Genomic DNA, 26267 nt, shown 5'->3' with positions numbered 1-26267 from the left:
AAGCCACAGTGGTTCCTATTTACAAAGGAGGTGATCGATCATTGGTCACAATTTACAGACCGGTCAGTTTAACATCGGTGGTCTGCAAACAAATGGAACACGTTATAGCATCGTACCTGAGGAAAAACTGGGAGGAAAAGAATTGGTTATTCGAGGGTCAACATGGGTTCAGGCCGGGATATTCATGTGAAAGTCAGGACATTGCAGACACACTGGATAACGGAGGAAGGTTAGACGCGATTATAATCGATTTTTCGAAGGCCTTCGATTTAGTTCCTCACGATCGGCTGCTTATGAAAATCGCGGCATCGGGCGTGGACTCGAGGATAGTCGCATGGATAAGAGAATTTCTTTTAGGCCGAACGCAGAGAGTTAGAGTAGGAGGGCAATTATCAGAGGAAGTCAGAGTAACGTCAGGAGTACCGCAAGGGAGTGTATTGGGTCCACTTCTGTCCCTCGCGTACGTAAATGTTGTTTGGAGGAACATTGAATCGACTATTAGACTTTTTGCAGATGACTGTATAATATATAGGAAAATTATAAATAGTAAAGATATAGAAAAGATGCAGATGGATCTAAACAGTCTGGGGGAATGGGCGGCTGAAAATGTTATGAAAATTAACCCAAGTAAAAGTAAGGCAGTTAGTTTCACGAGAAGTCGGGTGAAGGAACCACCAAACTATTCGTTACGGGACCAAATAATTCCGGAAGAGAGCTGTTGTAAATACTTGGGAATTCTCTCAAGCAGCGATTTAAGCTGAGCTGATCAGGTAAATTATCCGGCAAAAAAGCCTGGAAGGCACTTCATTTTACAATGCGTGTTCTCAAAAAGGGGAATAGTAACACTAAAAGTCTAGCCTAAACTTCACTAGTGCGTCCGATTCTGGAATATGGGGCGGTGTGCTGGGATCCTTACAGGGAGGGGCAGATAAATGGATTAGAAAGGGTGCAAAAGAAAGCATGTAAATTTGGATATCATAGGAGCGATTCGAACTGGGAAACCCTGGCACAGCGTAGAAAGATAGGACGGCTATGTGCTCTCTTCAAGGCGTACACGGGAGATCGGGCATGGAAAGCTATAGGTGACAGATTGCAAAGGCCATACTACCTGAGCAGGGTCGATCATATTCGGAAAGTTAGGAGCAGAAAACAAAGAACAGATATCGGAAAATATTCCTTTGTAAATAGGACCATCCAACTCTGGAACCAGCTACCTGCTGAGGTTTTAGGGACTCTCTCCTGTAAACCAAGTACGTTTAGGAAGAAGGTTAGGAAAGTGATAAATGAGGTGAAGTGAAGGGGGGTAAATTGGGGTGAGGATGGGAAGGCTTCATAAGTGTAGTGAAGTGAAGAGAAGGTCCTGATGAAACGTGTGAATCATTACTGTTACTGTCTTATGTCTAGTTGGTATTAATTTTTAAGTTATGTACTTTAGGTTATATGGTTTTGTAATATTATGAGTTGTTTTATTTTGAGTGTGGTGTGTTGTTTTGTTGTGTCTCATTGTTCTGTTGTTTCTTATTGTTTTTGTTGTCTTATGTTTTGTTGTGTCTTATTGTAGGACCACTGCCACCGGGTAAAAACCCATTTGCAGTCAAATAAATAATCTATTTTCTATCTTCTTATTTTTTTACTATAAAAATTTGTGATTCCTCGTTGTCATCAATAAATTACGTCATCAACAATGTCAACTATAAACAAACTCGGCATTGTTGTGGAACACAACAATGCCGAGTACAACACAACAATGCCGAAAAAACAAATAACGCTTAGTACCAAGCCAGTCGCATTATCACTGCTCTACAAGCAGCACGTCGCATTCTTGAATATTGATTGACAGTTGGCATAAAACATCAGGAAAGTGAAAGAAGACGTTATCAACTATATGAAGTATCAACTCTAACAACTCCTACAAGGTAAACTGATACTCATTAGATATGTTATGATTAAGAAAGTATTATGAAAACTGACTTTTGATCGATATTAAGACGAAGATTTGCTAGGGTGGGGCTGGACGTAAAAAGTTGACTGAACAAGAACTGATGGCCTCTAAACAGCGACGTAAAGAACTAAAACATCAGACATATTTAAGAAATAAAGAAAAGCGAAAAAAGACTTACATTGATAAACGAGACCATATTAAGGACACATGTAGAAAACTTATTCAACAAATCAGAAGAGCAAAAAACAAACAAACTAAGATTTTCAAGAGTAGGGTTGGACGTAGAAAGTTGACTGATCAAGAACAGTTGGCCTCTGATTAGCGACGTAAAGAACTAAAACATCAGACCTACTTAACAAGTAAAGAAAAACGAAGGGAGATTTACATTGATAAACGTAGAAAAACTTATTTAACAAGAACATAAGAGCAGAAGAAAACAAACGAAAACTTGCAAGGGTGGGTTTGGAAGTAGTTAGTTGACCAACCAAGAACTGTTGGCCTCTGATCAGCGACGTAAAGAACTAAAATATCCTATTACAAGAAGCGCTCCGAAAGGATTAGTTGTCGTTTTCGTCAAAAAATGACGTCATCAACATAATCACCTTATATTTGTTTATACACGGAATTGTTGTGGAACAACAATGCAGAATAAACAAATAACGCTTAGTACCAAGCCAGTCGCATTATCACTGCTCTATATCGTCTCCGAACAGCGACATTAGACTATTTAAGAAATGAAGAAAAGTGAAAGAAGACGTTACCAAGACCAAAAAGGTAATCTGATAATAATAATAATAATAATAATATTCATCCAAGTCATACTGTTCTTCAAGGGTTAAAACACTTGAATAAGACACTAAATTAACACCCCGAAGGGGGTTAGTTTAGTGTCTTATTCAAGATTTTAAAACGCAACCAATGGGGAGTTAGTCAATTGTTTAAAACCCCCATTCGCGGGTGAGGGTTAGTTTAGTTTCTTGATCAAGGGTTGAAACACTTGAATGAGACATAAACTAACCCTTCCGAAGGGGGGATATTTTAGTGTCTTACTCAAGAATTTAAAACGCAACCAACCCCCCGGAGGGAGGTTCGTCAAGTATTTTAACCAAAATTCGGGGGAGGGGTTAGTTTAGTTTCTTACTCAAGTGATAAAACACTTGAATGAGACACTTAAATAACCCCCCGAAGGCCAGTTAATTTAGCATGTTACTTAAGATTTCATTACGCAACCTAACCCCTAATGTTTTAACCGTCAATTCGAGGCGGTTAGTTTAGTTTCTTACACAAGGTTGGTTGCGTTTTACAAACATGACCAAACCCCCCGTAGGAGCTCCGAAAGGAGCGCCCTGCCCTAGTAATAATAAAAATATGTAAATATGGATCGACAACAATGGTTATGTTACCTAAGAAACTAATTGTTACGTCATCTGTTTACTCGGCATTGTTGTGTTTAATTATCGCCGTCAACAATCCGCTTTCGTCATTCTGTTAAGAGCTGAGCTGTGAGTCGCTTGTAGAAAAAGTGCGTCGTAGAGTAGACAATTTTGTGCTGTTCAAATCCTTTTAGAACATCGCAAGTTCTTTTTTTATATAAGAATTATTAAGAAATCTGTGATCTTTGCCCGTGGACGTCGTGGTCTCGTACAACTGAACAAAGTTTGAGGTAAGGGATTCCTAATTATAAATATTGTTGTTCATCACAGTTAATGTTTTCGTCTGCATTTGTGAACTCGTGTAAGAGAATTAAACTTTTTTAACTCAGTTTCAAGTAACATTAGATTGACTTCTGTTTGTTCACGGCATCATTGATAATAAAAGAATATTCCAGTAGGCAATTAACATTTTAAAGGAATAAAAGGTGTTTCGTAGCCCAGAATCTTAATAAAAATATGTGGATGCTAAGAAGTGGGGTTTATATTCTGAACAATAATTCTAACACTTTTAATCTCTTGATACATCGACAATATTAAAGCGTTTTAGGGAACAATGAAGAATTTTTATTTCGGATTTACAAGCCTAATTATCGACGATCTCCCTATATCAGCAGATTAAATCCGGGGAATGTTTGCTATTATTGAGTGCAAAGTATTTATGGGTGCAAAACGTGGTCTTTCACTTTGAGGGAGGAACATAGACTGAGGGTCTCTGAGAACAGAGTGTCGAGGAAGATGTCTGGACCCAAAACGGGGGTGGGACAGATAAGAGAGACGAGCTCCTCACCCGATGTTGTTAGGGGGTGACAGGGGAGGGGTGTTTACAAGTTATTGGGGAGACCTCGGCGTAGATGGGAGGATAACATTAATATGGGCCTTACGGGGATGGGACTCGATGGAGCGAACTGGATGCAAGTGACTCGGGATAGACCCCGGTGGCGGGATTTTGTGAACATGGTGATGAGCCTTCTGGTTCAGTAAAGAAAGTGGGATGTTCTTTGACGAGCCGAGTACCAGTCGACCTTTCATAGAATGTCTTGTACATTGCAGTATGTGAGTGGCGTGATTTAGGCCTCATCTGCGCATGCGTTAGAACAAATTAGAGCTTTTGTGAGTGTTCCCAACTGTAAATCTCGCCTTCATTTGATAAATTTAAGTGACGTATTGCGCTCGTGGTTTATATAAACGTGTAACTTAGGCAGGAAAGTCCTTAGTCATGTAACCTCTTAAGCACTTTTACTTCTACAGAGAAGAACTCGAAAATTTTATGCTTATGAAAAAGCGTAGCCTTCTTTTCCCGAAATTTATTTCTTAACTGTCTGGATCTGCATCAAAAGTCACGCAATTTCTATGGCATATTTTTTCGTAATTTTTAAAAATCGGTTCACCAGAGTAGAAGCATCTGAGACTTTATAGATTACACTGATATTTTATAAGCAATGTCTACGTAGTTCACATATAAAAAGATTTAAATTTTGCGAGTAATGACAAACACTTGGCATGCCTTATTGACTGAATCAGTCACATCTTCGGGGTGATTAAGTCAAGAAGAGTGAGATGGGCGGGGCATGTGGAGTGCATGGATGGGACAAGAGGTGTGGAAGCCTGAGTAGAAGAGGACGCTGGGGAGACCTAGACGTAGATGGGAGGATAATCTCAGGCGGGATCTGTGGGAGATAGGAGCTGAAGGAGACTGGATTTTGTTGGCCCAGGACAGGGTCCGGTGGAGGGCTTTGGTTAGTTCGGTGATGAACCTTCGGGTTCCTTAAGCCATCTGGTTGGTTGGGTCCACTATTTGGGAAGCCTGAGGGGAAGAGACCGCTGGGGAGACCTAGGCGTAGATGGGAGGATAATCTCAGGCGGGATCTATGGGAGATAGGAGTTGAAGGAGACTGTGTTATGTTGGCCCAGGACAGGGTCCGGTGGAGGGCCTTTCCTCCATCTCCTTCTTGTTCTTAATTTAATTGTACTTTATTGTGTTTTTTAACTTCATTACTTATTGTAATTAGCTTTTCAGCTGTTAATGAACGCCTTACTAAACAGATTGAACTCGATTAAATTGATTGAATTAAATTATCACCTGAGACAGAGAACAGAATCCTGTGTAATAATCGTACAATGAATCATCGTTGTTATATACCTTAAAGCAATTTTCTTTAACCCCCGACCCCGCGGTGACGTCAGTCCGTTAAATCTGACAGGCGTCACCAGGACTCATAGCTTCCGGGGTTTGGCAGAACGCTGAATTCTATCGAACAATTACAGATATGCCAACAGCGAGAAGTGTGCCAAATGCTATGTCAGTAAACAGGCTGTGACCACGACTCCTGGTGCCTCCAGGTACCCCCAATCTCTCTCTCTCGGAAAAATGTCTTGCTTTACCATCTGTTATCCGTAGCCTCTCCCCGGATTCTGTGTCTTGCTGAATGATTTGTATGTAATCACTCAGTTTATCAGACTAGAGTCTAGGCCGTACGTTCCAATTCTTAATTTCGATATTCTCTTGATTCAAATTCCCTGTTAACACTTTCTCCTTGTTTATCATGTCCGCTAAAGTCTTGCCAGCCTTCCTCTGAACCAATCAGGAACCCCAATTTATCTCCACTCCAGCAATCATCCACCAGTAGTGCCATAACCACTAATTCCAAAAACCCCATCTGATACGATTTTCAGTCTATAATGTTTCTCCTTAAAATTAACAGCAAAAGTGACAATTCTAGTAACTTATGATGTAATTCTCAAGCTCTTCCTATGGAAACATGTCCGCACTCCACCACAGTCTTTATTCGAATCAAAGCATAATCAAAAATCAGAAACTAGACTAAAAAGAACTTAGACTTAATAATAAATTAAATACAAATCAGTCACGGAACAAATTTAAAGAGCTGTAAAACATGCAGCTCGAGAACCGCATTTAAACTTTTCCATTACCAACCAAACAGACGAAATTATTTGAGGAGAGCCCACAGACGCTGGCACGAGGCCACAGCAAGTCGTCAGACCTAAGACGCTCAAGGTTGGCGGTGACGACGCTTTCAAAAGCACGGGGGCGTGGCGCTTTCTCGGCTATTCTACGACTGTTTACCACACACTCATTACAAAAGAAACCGCCTCGAAGCATTGGGAATATCGATATTTAACACGCGGTATTTTGATGCTTCTCTGGCACGCACGTTTTGCAAGTCCGGATTAATCCACTTGGCTACACCGGAACCACAAAAACCGTGAAAACCGACCGTTTGATTGCATCAGCGATGCAGGAACACGAGGGAAAACTCGAAAATCATTTCCAATTATATTAGTAAATACGTTGCAGAATCTATAACATTTACCGCAGTCAACCAACTGAACTGTGCACACAAACACACGCAATAATCAGTTGCGTTACTACTCATCTGTCGCACTGGAAATGTGAACATTTGGGAAAAAATGTAAATGTTTCAAGGTGTTGGTTTAGTCCCACAAATTGACGCTCAGCCTTTGTCTTGTGCCTGTATCTTCTTTATTATAATTAATTATAATTAATTAATTTTAAAGAAATCCGTTTCCTTTTAAGCTAGGTATCACGGCATTGCAGTACGATTTAAGAATGAACATTTGGCATTATTTGTTCTCAGTCGGATTCTGGATTGGGAAATGTTTCCTGCGAAGTGACGGCCGCATGCGATCTCATTATCGTGTTACGTCATGGCATTACTGACTCACTCTCACAGTATTGTTATCAAATGGAGATCGATCGAGTCGTGACGACATGGACGGTGTGTGGGACCAAGCGAGACGGTGACGCCTCAACCAAAATTGCGTTAAAACGTTCTTACTCTGGGCGTGTCTGAGAACGAGGCGCTTAGCAGAGCATCTGGGCCTAAAAAGAGACGCGTAGCAGGAGACTGGACAAACCCGTGCAATGAGAAACTTCTGCCAAAATATCGAGGGGTTCTTAGATAAGCGTAGCGCAGAAAACGGACGTAACTTACTCCGTCATTACATGAAGCTCGGGATCCAGCTTCACCTCCCGCAGATTTACCATTTTTCCCGCCGGGTACAATTCTGGTAGGGCTGACTAGCTAAATGCCAAATGCGGCGGCAAAGAGAGTGCCAAAAATCTATCCAGGGTCCACCATTAAGTCGCCAGTTTAACTCTGGTTCCCTGTCAGAGAAATTGTACGTCCTAATACATACTTGTTTGGAAAAAAATGTTAAACATGACGAGGAGATGAGCGGGATCTTGCGAACAGCAAATGACAATCAGGTTCTGCAAAATGTAGCGAAATCTTGAGTGCTTATTGGCTACTCTACAAAGATCTTGAACAACGGGGGGTTCACCATGAAACTTTTGGTCGAAACGAAAAGAAGATATCGAGGCCGGTGAGGCATTGTCTCATCCGAGAACACAAGATAGCGTAAGGAAAACACTGCAGATGTGTACTCTCTGCGTAAAATTGTTAATCTGGTCAAAGCAAAGGAGACAGCGCGCTAGTCTTGGCCCTCCATCGACCAACACCGAACCGCTATCCCTGCCTGGTTGCTGCAGGGGAGACCCACCACCGCTCACATCACGCCCTTTTAGACTGTCCGACAATGCAGTGTACGTCCAGCCGCACTGACGGGAATGCACTTCCAGAAACGTTATTATTTTTTTATTTGTAGTGTTCTGTCTGACGACAGGTCCATATGAACAGGATCCTTCCATCCTTTTCCCGGACTGGGACCTGTTCATATACGTTCTTGGCAGAGATGATCCAGAAGTGGTTTGCCATTGCCTTCTTCTGTGTGTGAATGGAGTAATTGTTGGGAAGCCACGGAGGAAAACTCCGTGTTGCCTAGACCACGGCCTTGCCCAACACAAGTTATAAATTCTGGCACCGCCGGGAATCGAACCCGAGACCCCAGGATTACTAGGCCAGCGTTCTAACCGCTAGACCACCGTGGCAGGTTCCAGAAACGTAGCAACTAATATTCTCCAGCTGGGATGATGCGAACACCAGAACCTAATCAGAGGCGATCACAGAGGCTAATTATAACGGATCAATGGACTAATCAAACAGAAAGAGAGGGAATCGATTGATAAATGAAAGGGGGGAATTTCACATGAGCAGTTCAAAGAAGGCAAAGTGAAACGACTGCTCTGACCCTCTGATTAGATAAGAAACTGAATAACTATCCAGCTAGCTGACTAATTAATTAACTGGCTAATTTGTCAGATCGTCGGTTGAGTCTTGCGTGAGGCTTCGACAGCTGACCGGTTCATAATGACGTCACTACTGAACAGTTACGAAGTAAGAGTGGAATAAGTCAGAGAGTGAACTTACATTTCGGACCACCAGTAGTAGATCCGGGTGCGGGCAGCGATCTGATAATGCAGGTTAGAATTAACTGTTCTGAGGAGCCCATAAATCTCAATGTCAATAGTAACACAAACCTGTCTAACAGTTCGCAATTGTTTAAAAACTAACAACTAACACAATTTGTTCAGTGACAACCACATCGAAACATTTTCCTCGGGCTCTCCCTACCTTGTTGTTTAATATTTGTCATGATTCTCTCAATTTATTAGGAGGTTATTAACCCTTTGAAGCCGAAGATCGTCTGAATATTATTTATGAATTCAGTCCGTACCGCGAAGAAAACACTACACCTCACCATTACGAAAATCAGCTGGTTAACCCTTTGAAGCCGAAGATCGTCTGAATATTATTTATGAATTCAGTCCGTACCGCGAAGAAAACACTACACCTCACCATTACGAAAATCAGCTGGTTAACCCTTTGAAGCCGAAGATCGTCTGAATATTATTTATGAATTCAGTCCGTACCGCGAAGAAAACACTACACCTCACCATTACGAAAATCAGCTGGTTAACCCTTTGAAGCCGAAGATCGTCTGAATATTATTTATGAATTCAGTCCGTACCGCGAAGAAAACACTACACCTCACCATTACGAAAATCAGCTGGTTAACCCTTTGAAGCCGAAGCTCGTCTTCATAATATTTACGAATCCAGACCGTACCGCGAAGAAAACACTTCACTTAACCATTAGAAGTCGAATCAGGCGGTACCACATAAGATTTAACATCCCGGTCAAAGCCTTAACACATCAGCTGATAGAAGGCAGGCAAATACCACACGAACCAACGAAAATGGACTCGAGATACTCATTCTTCACATTTCTTATGCTGTACAGTGAATTTACAAATAGAAATGCTGATGAACGATTTATATGCCGACAGCAGTCGTCAGCTGAGACAACTTGAGACTATTTAATCAGATTTTAGTTCCAACCCACTGAGAATTTCGCAATTTAAAGTATTTCATATACGTTCGATGATCTTTAACACATATTTCAGGCCCTTCGCGATTTTTCGTGCTACATTAGCTTGGTTCCATGATTATTGCACATACGCACGTATTTCTTTCACTGTAATTCAGGAACCTAGAGCTCAGCGGGACGTCGGCGAAGCGACTAATATTATATTCCTCCTCGCTCTGTGCGATATTTTTTTGTGATACATCAAGTCACAGACGTAAAACTGACAGCTGAATGATTTTCCTGGCAAATGTCATTCTAGCAGTGACTACGATATTAAAAAAAATAATTTCAATAAGCATCTGTTAAAGTAAGAAGAGTTACATTATAATTAAGCAGCTTTATCTCCATGAAATTCCTGATATTATATCCAGAAATGTTTAAAATAAAACTACGACTATCTTTTTGCGGAAGGTTTTTATTTTTCATCGTGTCAAATCACCGACGCTGAGCAAAATCTAGTTCACCGCAAAAATCTGTAGTCTACATCCAGACAGCAATTTCGTACGAAACCCACGAATTTGCTTTATACACCATTAAACTTGTGAACTGACAAAGGGAGCAGACATGCGCACGTGATTGCATTGCTACAAATTAACTCCGTATATTCACTGGAACAGAATTAGGGCACTGAGTAAAAAGGGGACTGCGCTCAACATAATTAATTTATCTTATATCTTAATTGCGTCATGCTTGTGTTCTTCAATACAATAATTTTATTCACCGTCTTTACACAAGCTTATAGATTGTTAAAATCACATAAAATTATAACATTTCAACATTTGATATTGTTACATTTTAAAATGACGACATGTTTCGATGTTCACTCCATCATCGTCAGGTCTATCAATCAAAATTAAAAACTGTTGCATCTGCTGCTCTGCGTATACTGATTTTGTTCTACCCGTTAGATTTTATTTGTTTAACCTCCAGGCTTCTTCCATTTAATTTTGAAGGCTGCGCCTGGATGCCTTAGATCTGCAAAATCAATTTTAATTTTCATATCGTGATCCTGGCTACTGACATAGGAAATGGAATAATTTTAAAGAATTACTCAATATATCGTAATACAAGCAAAAGAAAAGTAATCACAAAATATTTAAAGTATTATAACATACCGGGTTGTGTGTGAGGTGCGTGTCCGATATTACGGAGCTGTAGACTGCAACTAAGCTGTGAGTATCGTGTGTGGCTATATATATTGGGTGAAAGTTGTTTAGGGGGTTGGGTCGATGGACTGTAGAATGTTAAATATCGGATTGTTCGTGTAGATGTTACTGTCGTTTAAAGCAAGGTTTTGTTTATGTGTTCTTTGTATATGATATTTCTCTATGGTGTCTCTATGTCGCTTGTTTTGTATTATTTTTATAATGTCCATTGTTTTTTCTATTTTGTTGTATATATGTCCTGTGTTTAATATATGCTTTGCATATGCTGAATGATCTTTATTATGTTTGATTGCTGTAATATGCTCTTTATATCTTTGACTAAAGGTGCGTCCGGTTTGGCCTATATAGGTTAACGGGCAATCACTGCATTTTAACCTATATATGCCTGGTTTTTCGTATTGATTTGTTGTGTCTATTTGTGGCTTTTGTTTCAAGATGTTTTTTATTGTGTTTTTTGTTCTAAATGCTATTTTTATGTTATTTGTTTTAAATGTTTTTGTTATATATTTGGTTTCTTTTTCTATATATGTGAATGTGGCCCATTTGTTTTGTTTATTTTCGTTTTCGTCTTCATTTATGTTGTTTACATTGTTTATTTTATTTTTGGGTTTTAATTCATAATTATTATATCCGTTTTCTATTAGAATTTGTTTTATTATGTTGCATTCAATTTGTTTGTTTGTTGTGGTTAAATTATTTAGATCTAACTATAATAAACTAACTAACTAGATGGCTTACCGAACCCGAAGGTTCATCACCGAATTAACCAAAGCCCTCCACCGGACCCTGTCCTGGGCCAACAAAATCCAGTTTCCTTCAACTCCTATCTCCCATAGATCCCGCCTGAGATTATCCTCCCATCTACGTCTAGGTCTCCCCAGCGGTCTCTTCCCTTCAGGTTTCCCAACCAGTACCCGGTGCACACCTCTTGTCCCATCCATGCGCGCTACATGTCCCGCCCATCTCACTCTTCTCGACTTAATCACCCTCACAATACTGGGGGAGCAGTACAGATTTTTAAGCTCGTCATTGTGCAGTTTTCTCCACGCCCCATCGTCTTCCCTCTTAGGCCCAAATATCCTCCTCAACACCCGATTCTCAAACACCTGCAATCTGTGTTCCTCCCTCTGAGTGAGAGACCATGTTTCGCACCCATACAAAACAACAGGCAAGATTATTGTTTTGTATACTTTAATTTTCAGGGTCTTAGAAATCAGACGGGAAGACAAAATATTTTGGACTGAGAAGTAGCAAGCATTTCCGGAATTTAGTCTCCTCCTAACTTCCTCACAAGTATCATTTTGATTTGTTATTGTTGTTCCCAAATATTTGAACTTTGTAACCCTTTCAAAGGATTTATTAGCCACCCTAAGATAATTTTGCCCGCCTGTCTTCTGATGACGAGATACTAACATGTACTTACTTTTTTCTGAATTTACTTCCAGCCCCACTTGTCTACCAGCCTCTAGTAAAACTTCTGCGTTCCTCTTTATTGTATTTATATCGTCCCCCAATAAATTAACATCATCAGCATATGCCAATAGCTGATGTGTCCCATTCAATTGCAAACCCTCCTGCCTACCTTGGACCTTCCTGATGGCGTATTCTAGCGCAAAGTTAAAGAGCAAGGGAGACAAAGCATCTCCTTGTTTTAGACCGTTCTTGATGAGGAATGTCTCAGATACATATTTACCTACTCGAATTTTGCTACAGGTTTCATTTAAGCACATTTTTATTAGACCCACTAGCTTCTTTGGTATACCAAATTCAATAAGAATATTATATAGCACTTCTCTCTTCACAGAGTCATAGGCTTTTTTGAAATCTATAAATAACTGATGTACGGTCCCACCGAACTCCCATTTTTTCTCTAGTATCTGACGAATGCAAAAGATCTGATCAATCGTTGATCTGTTTCGTCTGAACCCACACTGATGATCCCCAATAATTTCATTCGCATATGGGGTTAACCTTGCCAAAAGAATGTTGGATAGAATTTTGTATGAGGTTGATAGCAGCGATATTCCTCGGTAATTACCACACTCAGTCTTGTCCCCCTTCTTATGAATAGGAATAATTATGGATTCCTTCCACTGTTGTGGCATCTCTTCCTTATCCCAAATTAACTGAATAAGCTTATGGATCCTCATATGCAACCCTTTGCCACCTGCTTTAATTAATTCGGCCGGAATCTGGTCAATTCCTGGAGATTTATAACTTTTCAACTTCCCAATGGCTAGTTCCACTTCATCTAAGCTAGGTTCTGGCACCAACAGTTCAGCTGTATGCATTTTAATCTGTCTAATATCACCAGTATCATGAACATTTAAGAGCTCGCTAAAGAAATTTTTCCACCTATTCACAATTTTTATTGGATCTGCAAGCAACTTGCCACTATCATCCTTTACCAAATTGGTCTGGGGTTGATATCCTTTCTTAAAGTTATTAATGCCTCTGTACAGGTCTCTGATGTTTTTTTCCTTATTATTTGTCTCAAGTTCAGCAATTTTGCCCTTCAGGTATTCCCTTTTCTTAGTCCTAAAGGTTCTACTAGCCTCACGTCTCACGTTACATAGATTATCCGCATTTGTTTTGTTTGGGTTCTGCAACCATTGAAATTTTGTTTGCTTCCTTCGATCTATTAATTTTGAACATTCTTCATCAAACCACGGTTTATTTTGCTTTCTCCTGTAGTATCCTAGTTTCTCTTTTGCTGAAATTTTGATGCAGTTTCTGACATTTTCCCACTCCCTGTTGATGTCCACACTTTCATTATCCTCATTTGCCTCTAAAATTTGAAACCTATTCGAAATTTCAACTTGATATTGTTCCTTTGCCTCTCCCTCACTTAATTTTTTCAAATCAAATCTTTCTGTGTCAAAATTTTGTTTAGTTCGTCTACTTACTGAAAGCCGCTCCCTCACTTTTGCTACCACCAGATAATGATCAGTGTCGCAATCTGCTCCTCTGAATGATCTCACATCAATTACATTTGTCTGCCTTCTCTTATCTACTAAAACATGATCTATTTGATTGTGTGTTCTGCCATCTGGAGAAGTCCAAGTGTATTTATGAACATCACGGTGTGGAAATTTTGTACTTTTTACAATTAAATCTTTTGACGTAGCGAAGGTTACTGCTCTAAGACCGTTATCATTACTAAGTGCATGGAGACTCTCGCTGCCTATTGTGGGTTTGAAGATATCCTCCCTCCCAATTTTTGCATTGAAATCTCCTAGCAGAATTTTCATGTGATACTTGCCAAATGTATCAAATACTGATTCCAATTCTTCATAAAAGCTATCCTTGATATCATCGCTTTTGTCTTCAGTTGGGGCATGAACATTAAGGACAATGATGTCGCACCAACGTCCTTCCAAAATTACGTAAGACAACCTGTCACTAACAAATTCTACTCTCTTAACTGCTGCCCTAATTCTGCTATGAACAAAAAAACCCGTCCCTAGCTGATGATTGTCATTCCCCTTTCCATAGAAAAATGTAAAATTGTCCACTGGGATCATGCCCTCCCCCTCCCATCGCACTTCCTGCACTGCCACTAAGTCTAACTTATAATTCCCTAATTCCCTACACACTGATTTCAGTGCCCCAGCCCTATAGAGGCTCCTAATGTTCCAAGTACCAAATCTCATGTCCTTTTTCAATTGCCGTGGTCGTGCCAAAGAGTCCGTCCTGATCCGAGGCTTGGTTGATTTTTTCGTAACACATATTTTTTTTAAAGGTGAAAGGTTGTTAGCCCTACACCCAACCCCCAACCTGGAGGACCAGGGTATCACTCTTAGTCTAGCGCATCTCCTTAGACCTGTCCGGCTTGGGTGACCCTACCATGAGCCGAAGCTCAGGCCGGCATAGCCCTAAGGGTCATTTGAGCACGCAAGCCTCCTCACCCGGCAGATTGCCTTCGACAAGGTGGTGATACCTTCGAGAAGGATCTAACTATAATACGAAACGAAAATAACTTCGAATTCAAAATATACATGAATGGCATGAATTATGGTGCTTGTATTTGTGGGTTTTCTGTATATTTTGAATTCGAAGATAATACGAAACGAAAATAACTTCGAATTCAAAATATACAGAAAACCCACAAATACAAGCACCATAATTCATGCCTCTTCATGCCATCCAAATGAACATAAACAGATGGCTATTAATTGCTTAATAAACCGAAAAAATACATATCCCATAACCACAATAAACAAACAAATTGAATGCAACATAATAAAACAAATTCTAATAGAAAACGGATATAATAATTATGAATTAAAACCCAAAAATAAAATAAACAATGTAAACAACATAAATGAAGACGAAAACGAAAATAAACAAAACAAATGGGCCACATTCACATATATAGGAAAAGAAACCAAATATATAACAAAAACATTTAAAACAAATAACATAAAAATAGCATTTAGAACAAAAAACACAATAAAAAACATCTTGAAACAAAAGCCACAAATAGACACAACAAATCAATACGAAAAACCAGGCATATATAGGTTAAAATGCAGTGATTGCCCGTTAACCTATATAGGCCAAACCGGACGCACCTTTAGTCAAAGATATAAAGAGCATATTACAGCAATCAAACATAATAAAGATCATTCAGCATATGCAAAGCATATATTAAACACAGGACATATATACAACAAAATAGAAAAAACAATGGACATTATAAAAATAATACAAAACAAGCGACATAGAGACACCATAGAGAAATATCATATACAAAGAACACATAAACAAAACCTTGCTTTAAACGACAGTAACATCTACACGAACAATCCGATATTTAACATTCTACAGTCCATCGACCCAACCCCCTAAACAACTTTCACCCAATATATATAGCCACACACGATACTCACAGCTTAGTTGCAGTCTACAGCTCCGTAATATCGGACACGCACCTCACACACAACCCGGTATGTTATAATACTTTAAATATTTTGTGATTACTTTTCTTTTGCTTGTATTACGATATATTGAGTAATTCTTTAAAATTATTCCATTTCCTATGTCAGTAGCCAGGATCACGATATGAAAATTAAAATTGATTTTGCAGATCTAAGGCATCCAGGCGCAGCCTTCAAAATTAAATGGAAGAAGCCTGGAAGTTAAACAAATAAAATCTAACGGGTAGAACAAAATCAGTATACGCAGAGCAGCAGATGCAACAGTTTTTAATTTTGATTGATAGACCTGACGATGATGGAGTGAACATCGAAACATGTCGTCATTTTAAAATGTAACAATATCAAATGTTGAAATGTTATAATTTTATGTGATTTTAACAATCTATAAGCTTGTGTAAAGACGGTGAATAAAATTATTGTAATTAATTTATGTCGTGACATTTGTGAATGTGAATGAGTTTCTACTTTCACGTAAATAAAAAAAATACTAACAAAAACGTAGTTGAGCTTCTGGTTCAAACCCCGGCTATCCTCACCGAGGTTTTCTTCAGTCTCTACAGGAAATGCTGGGATAGTACACGAAGTTGACTACTCACTGTCGTTGAACTGAACTCGTGGCCTGCGGCTCTGTGTTATGGCGAGTCCACAGCGAGAACGCTTTATCCGTCCCGTCTCTGGAACGGGGGGGAGGTTTCCACTTTAATATCCTGCGACAGCGACACGAGACGGACATTGGCCTTTCGGAGTGTTTGCTATTGGCGAGCCGTCACGTTTTCGACCTGATTCAAGTGGGGATCAGTCGAAGTTTTCGTGCACGTTAAAATTGATTTTGTTCGAACAGGTTAGGTTAGGTCAGGTTAAGGCAAGTTATGTTAGGTTTGTTTATTTTATTGAGAATTATATTCTTACCAATTTTTACGTTCCTCGTGCGTCACACGTAAAATACCCTCCCCCCACCACCACCACCACCACCACTCCTGATGTTATTATAATATTGAAAAACAGTTGACGTATAAATTGCGAAACTGCTTGTAACTTTATCCACAGAGTGGTCCAAAATGTACCAACGAAGTTTTAAAAACGAAACTTTTCCGCAACAAGCGATTATGATGTGAAGAAACTTCGTTAACACACTGCAGTATTCGAGCCAGTTATTTGTCATTTGTTCTCGTTAGATTTTGTACGTAACGAAAATGGCGGCCTGCTGTACCGAGCAGCGGATATGCAGATTCGATTATCTGAAGGCCAAGGAAAGGTCGGAGATGAGCGTACAGGTTAAGTCTGGCGTCAGAGTTATACCACAGGGACACACAGTTTCAACCTTCGTCACGAAATTACGCGACGCATTATCCAAAATGCTGTATCAAACTTTGAGATGAGATTGTAAAAGATCGTGGAGACTGAGGACAACGCATTTAACACGTGGTAATATAAATGGCCTGAGATGCCGATTTTAACGGCACACGAATGAGATTTCTATGCCTCGTCGTTCATGTGAAATGAAGCGTTGAACTTGACAGGGGCATTTCGGGGCATCCTGTAGGCACAGTAATTGTCTACAAACATCGTTCGAGCTATGTCTTTTGCGCAATAGGAGACAAAGTCCCAAGCCAGACGTCATATTTTTATTCCGTAAGATTTGGTTTTATATATAAATACATGTTATCTACATCGACAGTTTAACAGTAGTGCGTGCTTTAAGCTTGCACTTGGCTGTAAATTTCGTCTTGAACAAGGTTTGTAATTATTTCTTCCTGAGATCACAAACCTAAACACATTTCTCATGGTTTGGAGGCATGGCGTCCTAATCGGCACTATCAATGAGGACAATAGCCTGAAGTCTATTCTCCCGTACATGGTAGGGAAAAGTGGAATTGGTCATTCGTTTTAGGCTTTAAAAAATGGTTACGTGGAGCCTCGTTGTCGCTTCAACATTCCACAGTTCGTACCTCCCAAGCAACGCAAAACAGAAACGCACATGAAATATTCATAGAAAAATGCCACCATTTACTGTGATTCCCGCTGTTAGAATCCGTACTTCCACACGCAATTAGATTCATAATGCGTCGCGTAGCTTCAACTACTTTATTCCACTTAAACTAAACTTCAGACACGAAAATTTATATTCACTCCAGTTAACTGAAGGATCGAGAGACGCCGACTCACGTGTTTAAAAAGTGAGACCGTGTATTTGTGAACAGAATGGCGTAATTAATTGTCTTTGGACCAAAGGCTTTATAAATAACCCGCAAGCCTGCAGCTTCGTTCAGTCTCTCTGCTAATTAACACACACGAGCACCAGCGAAAATACGCGTGTTTAGCCACGAAGGGATTCATAATTTATCTGTTCTTAGGTTACACAACAACGTCTCAACGACACGAGTTAGGGCGTCAAATCAGCTGAAGAAGCTATTGCAAATGCCGCGCATGGAACGAAGTGGTTGTGGAATATTTGAGGAACTACAGGGTGATTCAAAAGGTGAGGGCCAAACTGAAGGTACGTATAGAGGGTCTCAGGGAGAAAAACTTTCGAATAGGAATCCATGTCCTTCGAAGTTATCCTGAGTCAGTCGAGGCTATTGAAGGTAGAGAAGTCTGATAATATACCGCTGATACAATTTGGTTTGTAAGATTGCTAATGTAATCTTTGTACATTAATAAAAAACAAAATTAAGCTAGTAGGAGAATAGCAAAGTATACGATTATACAAGTCACGTGGTCTTAGCTCTGACCGTACAGTGGTGTATCATCGTTTATGCAGCGTCCATGTTACTTTATACTACACAAAGAGTTACTTTAATAAAGTTTCGTGTTTTCCAAAAATGAATGACCACTTGCAAGTGGCGCTAGTGCCGATTACATCTAACAAGTTTCTTCTTCTGCCATGTTGGCATTACCGATTGCAAGAAATTGCAAAGCGCGATTTTTGGGGAATTCCCAATGCCATAACGTCTGTACCAAATTTCATTAAGATCGGTCCCCATCGATTAAATCACATGGACGGACAGACTTATGAAGCGTGACGTAGTTAAGTCTGATCAGCCAAATTCACCGCGATTGTCACTCACTCTGTCGGACTGAAAATGAGACGTACGTAAGAAGTTTGTTCATAAAAGAGAACATTACACAGGTAATTGGAAGCGACGCGCGCTGCAGGCAGTTTCTACCGAATTGTCTGGGGGCAAAAGAGGTCAAGGACTGCGAGAGAGGTTAGAAATGCATGTCGGATGCTAGTCGTAGCTGAGAAACTTGGAAAACGGAGACACTGGTCTTTGTGGGAGTAGGAACGAGGTTTAAAGGCGTGAACTGGGTTCATCTGGCTGAAGACGGAGCACAATGGCGGCTGATTCTATCACTGTAATGAATGTTCGACGCCCTTAACCCACGGGGCATGCTTACTAGCTCAGTGACATAACTTCTCAATATGCATTCTGATGACTGAAGATGAATTTCTTAAGAGGTGGATTGGAGAATCAGAATATGGTACACTCCCTAAACAGATTTGTTTCATGAGAATACTTACAACCATACACGGCGCAACTTCTGACGTTTCTAAAACCTAATAAAGTCAGAAGACCTGCGCCTTCGGAACCCTAGAATATACCACAAGAATGGCTTGTGCTCTGTTCGCGCTGGCACAGCCTTGCGTTGTGATAAAGACTAAAACGGGAGGGAACTATTTCACGGTTACACTTAACTGAATGTCCTTCCTCACTTAATAATTTACATCTAGCTCCAGAGCTATTTAAGGAACCCTCGATCGATCAATCGATCGATCGAGGGTACTGGCTCACTCCCAATCGCATCGGAGAGGCGGATTATATCAGCTTACTCTAGTAAAAGCAGAAACAGGTTACACACAGCTCGTTTCTTTTCCTACACAAAATTCCATTACGTGTGGGTTTAAAGAAATGTTTTTCTCAGGCGGTCACATCGCATGGCGGGGTCAGAGTACAGAGAGGTTCATATAACACGGGCACCATCGAGGCTACGCTCCAAATTTGAAAGAGAAAAATTCACGGGATAAAACTCAGTTGGACTCTCTTTGAAATCCCTTGTAAAATAGTTCCTTCAGACAAATCAATAAGCTTCCTTCGCATTTTCTCACAATAATTTGACAGTCATTAAGTTAACAGAAGAATCAGTGTCATCCGACCACCGCCTAAAATAAGATAAATAGGCAGAACGAAAAATTCTTGTATTTCCGGGCGATCATCGGCTTCTCAAGAAATACATTCGTATAAGCACTTTGGTTAATAACACAGCAACACGAAGATCGTCAGACAAACTTCCTTCTAATAGCGAAGAATTATTAATCACTGCATAAGATACCAACTATGACTATATAAAACGCATAGTTAAACGTTACTGGATTCTTAGCAACTCTTTGAAATTCTCGAAATGGCCAATCATTGTAGAATGACCAGCAAATACAGGCTACTGTTTATCCAACTAATTTAAAGTCCTTCGGAACCTAAGGTGTAACTACACCTACGTCGTGTGGCTTTGATACAATATTTTTATTAAATCCCGTCGTATTTGATAAGTTTAAAATGTAACATAACTGTTTAAAAATGTGAAAACAAAAGATCACATTTCCTGTCAATGCATTTTCGTTACAAACCCCGACCATTGCAACCTCCTTCATTTCACCACTGTAACAATAACTCGGAGGATTTTTTGGTGGCTGTGCCGCGGCACGGACTTTCCAATAAGTACGGTCAATGAGTCGCTTCGGTTTGACACAGTGTGAAGTTTACAGTCATGAGTCAGCTGTGGTGATAAGGGAATGTGACGATATTTATGTGTAACTCCGGAGCATGGGATATGATTAAATTTTCCCTTGAATATCGAGTGTTTAAATGAATCTTAAGCGAAGTGTAACTCCGATAGAAAGAGCCAGAGAAAATTCAGAAGGAAGATTCCATGAAAAATTGGCGTGTTAACCGAAACGAGTGTCGCTCAAATCTAAAAGTTTCTGAAATTTTTGTAAGTAGTGTCGTTTACTGACTGAAGAAAATTTGGAAAAGAAACCAACCTCGGCTTTAAAGATTGCCTTCGTGTCTCTAATACGAGGTTAATCGTTATGCTAGTCACTCACTTTATCCTGCTTATGTTCGAATAATTTTCTTCAAAATAAGCGACGTCTTACAACGACACAAGTGAATCTGCCACTTTGTTATTTTACACTTATTTCTTAGGTTTCTACACTTACAGATTTAAATATATAAAGATCAATAAATAAACTACAGCATCCATAACCAAATTCAGGCCACGCCTTAATAAATAATAAGCACACAGCATTTCCTTTCGAATTTGTCCAGGAGCTCGTGCACGATGTGGCCCTCAGAGGAGCTGCGATGCTGGGTGACGGGCTAATGCATGTCACACACCAAAGGATCACAGATCGTGGGTCTTGAGCCAGCTGCGTGTGCTCATGTACACGCAATGCCTCGCAAATCATCCCTGGGCCGTACAATTACCACTCATTATCTTTACGGTACCGTCGCATTTCCACACGCACAATTTGTGTTTATTTTGTGTCGTTCTGCAGGATTTACTAAACGAAACGAAAGTGTCAGACATTCAGATTTATCGTCGAATTAGAGGGATATGTGGCGATGTTTTTCTACGGTCGTTGTGGCCTGTACTTTTAGAGGTTTAACGTTACGTACGCAGTAAAAGTTTCTTCGTGCTTCATGACATAAACTGTTGATAATGGTGTGATAAAGCCGCGTAATAGCATAACGACGTGGCTGAGTTAATTTATATGCGGTAAACATTATGGGCTTTCCTTTATTCCGTAGGGCGCAAGGAGACACTGACGAAGACATTCTCCCCGCGTTCAAGAACTCAAGAGTTCTGTACTGGGGCTCGGATTAGACTGCGGAAGCCCAGAGTAATGCTTCTGTAAAGGAGAAAATGGTTTCATTTCAAATCTTCTCTTCGCCCGTTTCCATCCTGCGTGATAAAGTGATCTACGAGGCGCGTCCCAAAAGTAAGTTTCCCTGGGGCCGTTTACAGAAACAAAACACAATTTCATGGAAATATTTATTGCAACAGATACAGCAAGTGTCCAGCTATTTTTCAACATATTCGCCACCGGAATTGAGACATTTGTCATACCGTGGGACCAACTTTTGAATACCTGTGTCGTAGAAGTCTGCCGCCTGGGATTGGAACCACTGTGTGACAACCATCTCCGCCTCTCTGTCATACTCAAAACGCTGACGCTGACCGGACAGGAATTTCTTGAGGTGTAGGAAAAGATGGAAATCACTGGGAGCGAGGTCCGGGCTGTAGGGTGAATGATTAAACACCTCCCAGCTGAACTCCTGCAGGAGACTTGCTGTCCGTCGAGCCGTGTGCGGCCTAGCGTTATCACTGGCCGCACTTCACAGTCGGCGGGAGCTGGAATAAGAACCTCCATCTTCAACAGCTGCAACGATGCTACTGTGAGAACGCGGGAAGTGCCGTTAGTGCATGCGCCATGCTACGTCATTGCTCTATCACGTACGCACAGTCGCTTCGCTCAATATAAGGTTTGCTAGCTGTGGGACGAGTGGGAAACTTACTTTTGGGACGCGCCTCGTATGTCCGCCACTGTTTTGTTGCTTGGGAATCGCTTAGAACGAGGAAGATTATTCGTCCTTTGTTTCTTACATTTCGCTCACTTGCATGCTTCAGTTCTAGAAGAGTCTGAAGTGAAACACACATGAAAAGACTTAAGCTACTTCATAATTAAAGAATATTTAATTAAAAACAGAATTCTCTCATTGAAAACGCAGGGCCTTTATCAAGAAAGGGCATGGAAATACCATCCTAGATGTCCTATTAGAAAAGAATTACGTGTTAGCGCGAAAAGAGATTTGTTTTCAGTTTCGAATCTGATCATTCACCCTTCATGGGGGGGGGGGGTTACGCAAGAGATCATGGGTGATGGCGTCATCCGACCTCAAGTGTTTGGCATCCCGTCACTTTGATATTAAGGATTAATGAAAAGCAAAACATTGCGATCATAAGATAGACATCAACGGTATAGCAACCATACTGAATTTAATGAAAATCTGTCGTCATTCTATAGTTAAAGTTTGTGTACAGACCCACAGCCATAATCATTAAGACGGTCAACGGGGTAACAAATGCAAGAATGGTGACAATGTGATAAAAGTACGCACGTGATCATGTTTACAAATCACAAATTAGTGCATCCGTCGCCTTGGTATTAGCGAATGTATGAAATTTAATAAAAAATACAAGTTTGTATTTGTCTGCAATGGTCTCGCGTCCATACCACAGTTCATGCAAATTTGATCAGCCGCTCTTTGGTCATTATGTACATGAATTCCTGGGACCAGCGATTGGCCGTGAAGACTGAACATGCAGACGGACGGACAGAGAGACAGGCTTGAAGGCGTGATTAACTTTCAGTCACAATTAGTCAGTATAGTGACTAGCTACGGGCTGGACGGCCGGGGTTCGATCCCCGACGGGAGCAGAGGATTTTTCCTCTAGCCTCTGCGTCCAGACCGGCTCTGCCTCCTCTACAATGGGTACCGGGGGTCCTTTCCCGGGGGTAAAGCCGGCCGGGGCGTGATGCTGACCACTCACCCCCATCTAGTGCCGAGGTCAAGGAAGGGAGGAGCTATACCTCCACTCACCCCAAACGTCTACATGGCGTGTAGTGGGACAAACTTTACTTTTACTGGATATGGATATTTTATGGATGTTTTAACCGCAGTTAGAAATATTTATATCCAGCTCTAAAATGCTATTTTAATGATCACATTAATTTTAAAGACTTTCAACACAAGACTGGTTGTTATTTGCACTAATAACAGTAGTAATACGTAGATGATTCTATGCATTTGGGAGTATTTTACAGAATGGTTTCATGACAAAGGCACTTTGAGCTTCAAAACAAGAAGTGGACAACGTTACATGAATTAGTGGCTGATGAACTTTAATATGTCAATTAACACGGCTAATAAGTGGATTATTCATCTGTAATGACTAATTATAAAGCCAAAACGTGAATATATGTACAATGGGAACTCCCACGGCCTACTTAATGACAGCCAGCCGTATTACGAGGTAACACGGAATTTGACCACGAAAAATGTTGACAGAAAAGCGGTTATTCTGGTTGCGGAACAAGAGATAACAGGATAATATTAAAATAGACAAAACTGAAATATCCTGTAGTGCCTGGTCTGAACTGGAGATCACTCTGATAACTTACTATGCTGTACTCAGGATGTGTATTGAACTGAAACGAACACAATCGAGGAACAAGGACAAGAATATGGCATGCGCAGTTCAGCCCTCATGAGTTCAGCGGGACAAGCTCACAGAGACAAGGCGGGAGGCGAAGTACATGTGAACCGCGCTAAAAGATACTGTCCTGCCTCTCGGCCATTAAGGCTTTGACCGGGATGTTCTTTTGTTAAATCTTATGTGGTACCGCCTGATTCGACTTCTAATGGTTAAGTGAAGTGTTTTCTTCGCGGTACGGTCTGGATTCGTAAATATTATGAAGACGAGCTTCGGCTTCAAAGGGTTAACCAGCTGATTTTCGTAATGGTGAGGTGTAGTGTTTTCTTCGCGGTACGGACTGAATACTTAAATAATATTCAGACGATCTTCGCCTTCAAAGGGTTAAGAAGCTGACGTGATATTGGTCAACATCAAATCTTTGTTGATCTCTGCGCCGTAAAACGTAGAGCCTTGTGTGGTTAAAACTTGAATAGTCAGTTGTTTGGGAAGTTAATCACTTGGCTCTTTCGTCACGTATTTCGCTTGTGAGATGCATAAATAGTTGGAAAGTTCGCTTCTTAGTCCATTAACCAGATTAATGGCTAGTTACATAGCATTACTACGTTTCACAGTCAGAAACCTGTAGCAGTACTTAACAACGAATGTGGATACTTTCAGAGAAACTAGCGTTTTCAGGGGGCGTCCTAAACGTCGGACTCCCGAAATTAAATAAGCTACAGACATTCACAGCGAGTAACGGAGTTAATATTTTAAGGTTCATGTACCGACACCATTTCAGAGAAGAACAAGATTTATTTCAAAATAAATCTGTGAAACGAGCTTTGCACACAGCCGGTACTTATTCGCTAAACTTCAATCGAATATTAATGCCTTTCATTTCCGTTCGATTAAAAGTTTGCCTGCGCATAATAATCAGCCTGCTCCTTCCGTTTCGCTGAAAGTTTCCTTTTTTTTATTAACGCTACGAGTCCACAGTGATATCGCATTTGACATTTATAATACAACTTTCAGATACGGAGCAAACCATTTCCATTATTTATACACACACTCCAATTTATTTCAAATAAAAGTGCTTATGAAACCACGCAACAGAAAAGCTCGATATTATATGTGTATTATAACAAATGCTTTCACATTCAAAATGACATTCGTTTATCTCTTTAAGCCCTTCGTAAATGGGTCCCGAATTAGCTCGGTTATTGAATGTATGTTAGCATTATTATCGTTATCCATTGTTATCTTATGATGGAATAGTGGAGAACAGGACGAGCTGATCAATCATCTATGGAAACAATTTAATACATCTGTATTTGGCCTAATTCTGAGGGCAAACACGCCATGAATATAAGTCTGAAAAAGAACATCAAATTCAACAGTTGAGTGGTTAGCACTCCGGAGACCCTGGGTTCTGGTCTTGGTATAGATGTTGGTCGGTAAGCTTCTTAGAGTAAATTCATGTGATAATATTAAAAAATAATTCCGCATTTTTTCGCACTAATTATTCTGCATAATTTTCCCGGTCATAGAGTTCAGTAAAATTGTTTTGTAACTACAGAAATACTGTTTTGGTATCATCCATTTCCTGGATCACTGCGGCGCAGCCCCTTGAGAAACTTGCACGCAACCCGCTTCCTATCTGTTCCGTGAACATACAACTAAGAACGTTGAAAGAAAATTCTTCCATAATAAAGTTCTGCCACACTTAGGGGCGTCCAAATGTTATACTCGTTTATCAATAGCCTGTGGATGAGAAGGAAGAACGAGGACTATTACATATGTGACTACTAAGCAATAAACAATCTTTTAGTAATCATCCTGTATTCTGTCAATATCCCGTGGCACGCAAAATTAAAATTACGCGAAAATAATCTGTTAAGAGCGAAAAATACCAAATTATATCATCTACGAAGATGAAGATTACGACGAGGTTCTTTGCCTGTTGACTTACAGACAATTTACCAGTTTTTTTCACAAGGACTTGCTTGTTGAAATAAGCGAAGTCCTCCCGTGAAATAGAATACGATTTAATTTTTTTTAAAAAATTCTTAAAACGTCTCGAAATCCATCATGTGAATGTTACGAGAGCATTTCCTTATTTTGCAGAGGAAGCCTAAAGTTTAAAAGAGACGTAAAATGAATTGGAACTCGTTTTAACAATTTTCAAATATTTTCTACCGTTTGTTTATGTACTAATTACTTTC

At 40.2% G+C, this 26267-nt stretch overlaps 1 protein-coding gene and 1 long non-coding RNA gene across 7 annotated transcripts in view; one reads left to right on the top strand and one right to left on the bottom strand.

Annotated features, from left to right (window-relative positions):
• LOC147871877 (kelch-like protein 10) overlaps positions 1 to 26267 on the bottom strand; it is a 123019-nt gene that overhangs the window by 34462 nt on the left and 62290 nt on the right. The gene's annotated exons all lie outside the window — the stretch shown is intronic.
• On the top strand, positions 1773 to 25945 carry LOC147871878 (uncharacterized). 5 transcript variants are annotated; one of them, XR_015538194.1, is made up of 4 exons: positions 1773 to 1916; positions 18144 to 18286; positions 21597 to 21787; positions 21949 to 25945. It is a non-coding gene; the product is annotated as an uncharacterized LOC147871878 (long non-coding RNA). The 5 variants fall into 5 exon arrangements; XR_015538195.1 differs by having other exon boundaries at positions 18144 to 18268; positions 21597 to 25945; XR_015538191.1 differs by having other exon boundaries at positions 21597 to 25945.

The sequence above is a fragment of the Zootermopsis nevadensis genome, unplaced genomic scaffold (assembly GCF_977971745.1).
Source record: "Zootermopsis nevadensis isolate Lab colony 2312 unplaced genomic scaffold, Znev_1.0 Znev_ptg000037l, whole genome shotgun sequence".
Taxonomy (NCBI): domain Eukaryota; kingdom Metazoa; phylum Arthropoda; class Insecta; order Blattodea; family Termopsidae; genus Zootermopsis; species Zootermopsis nevadensis.
This window is presented reverse-complemented; position numbering and strand designations above follow the sequence as displayed.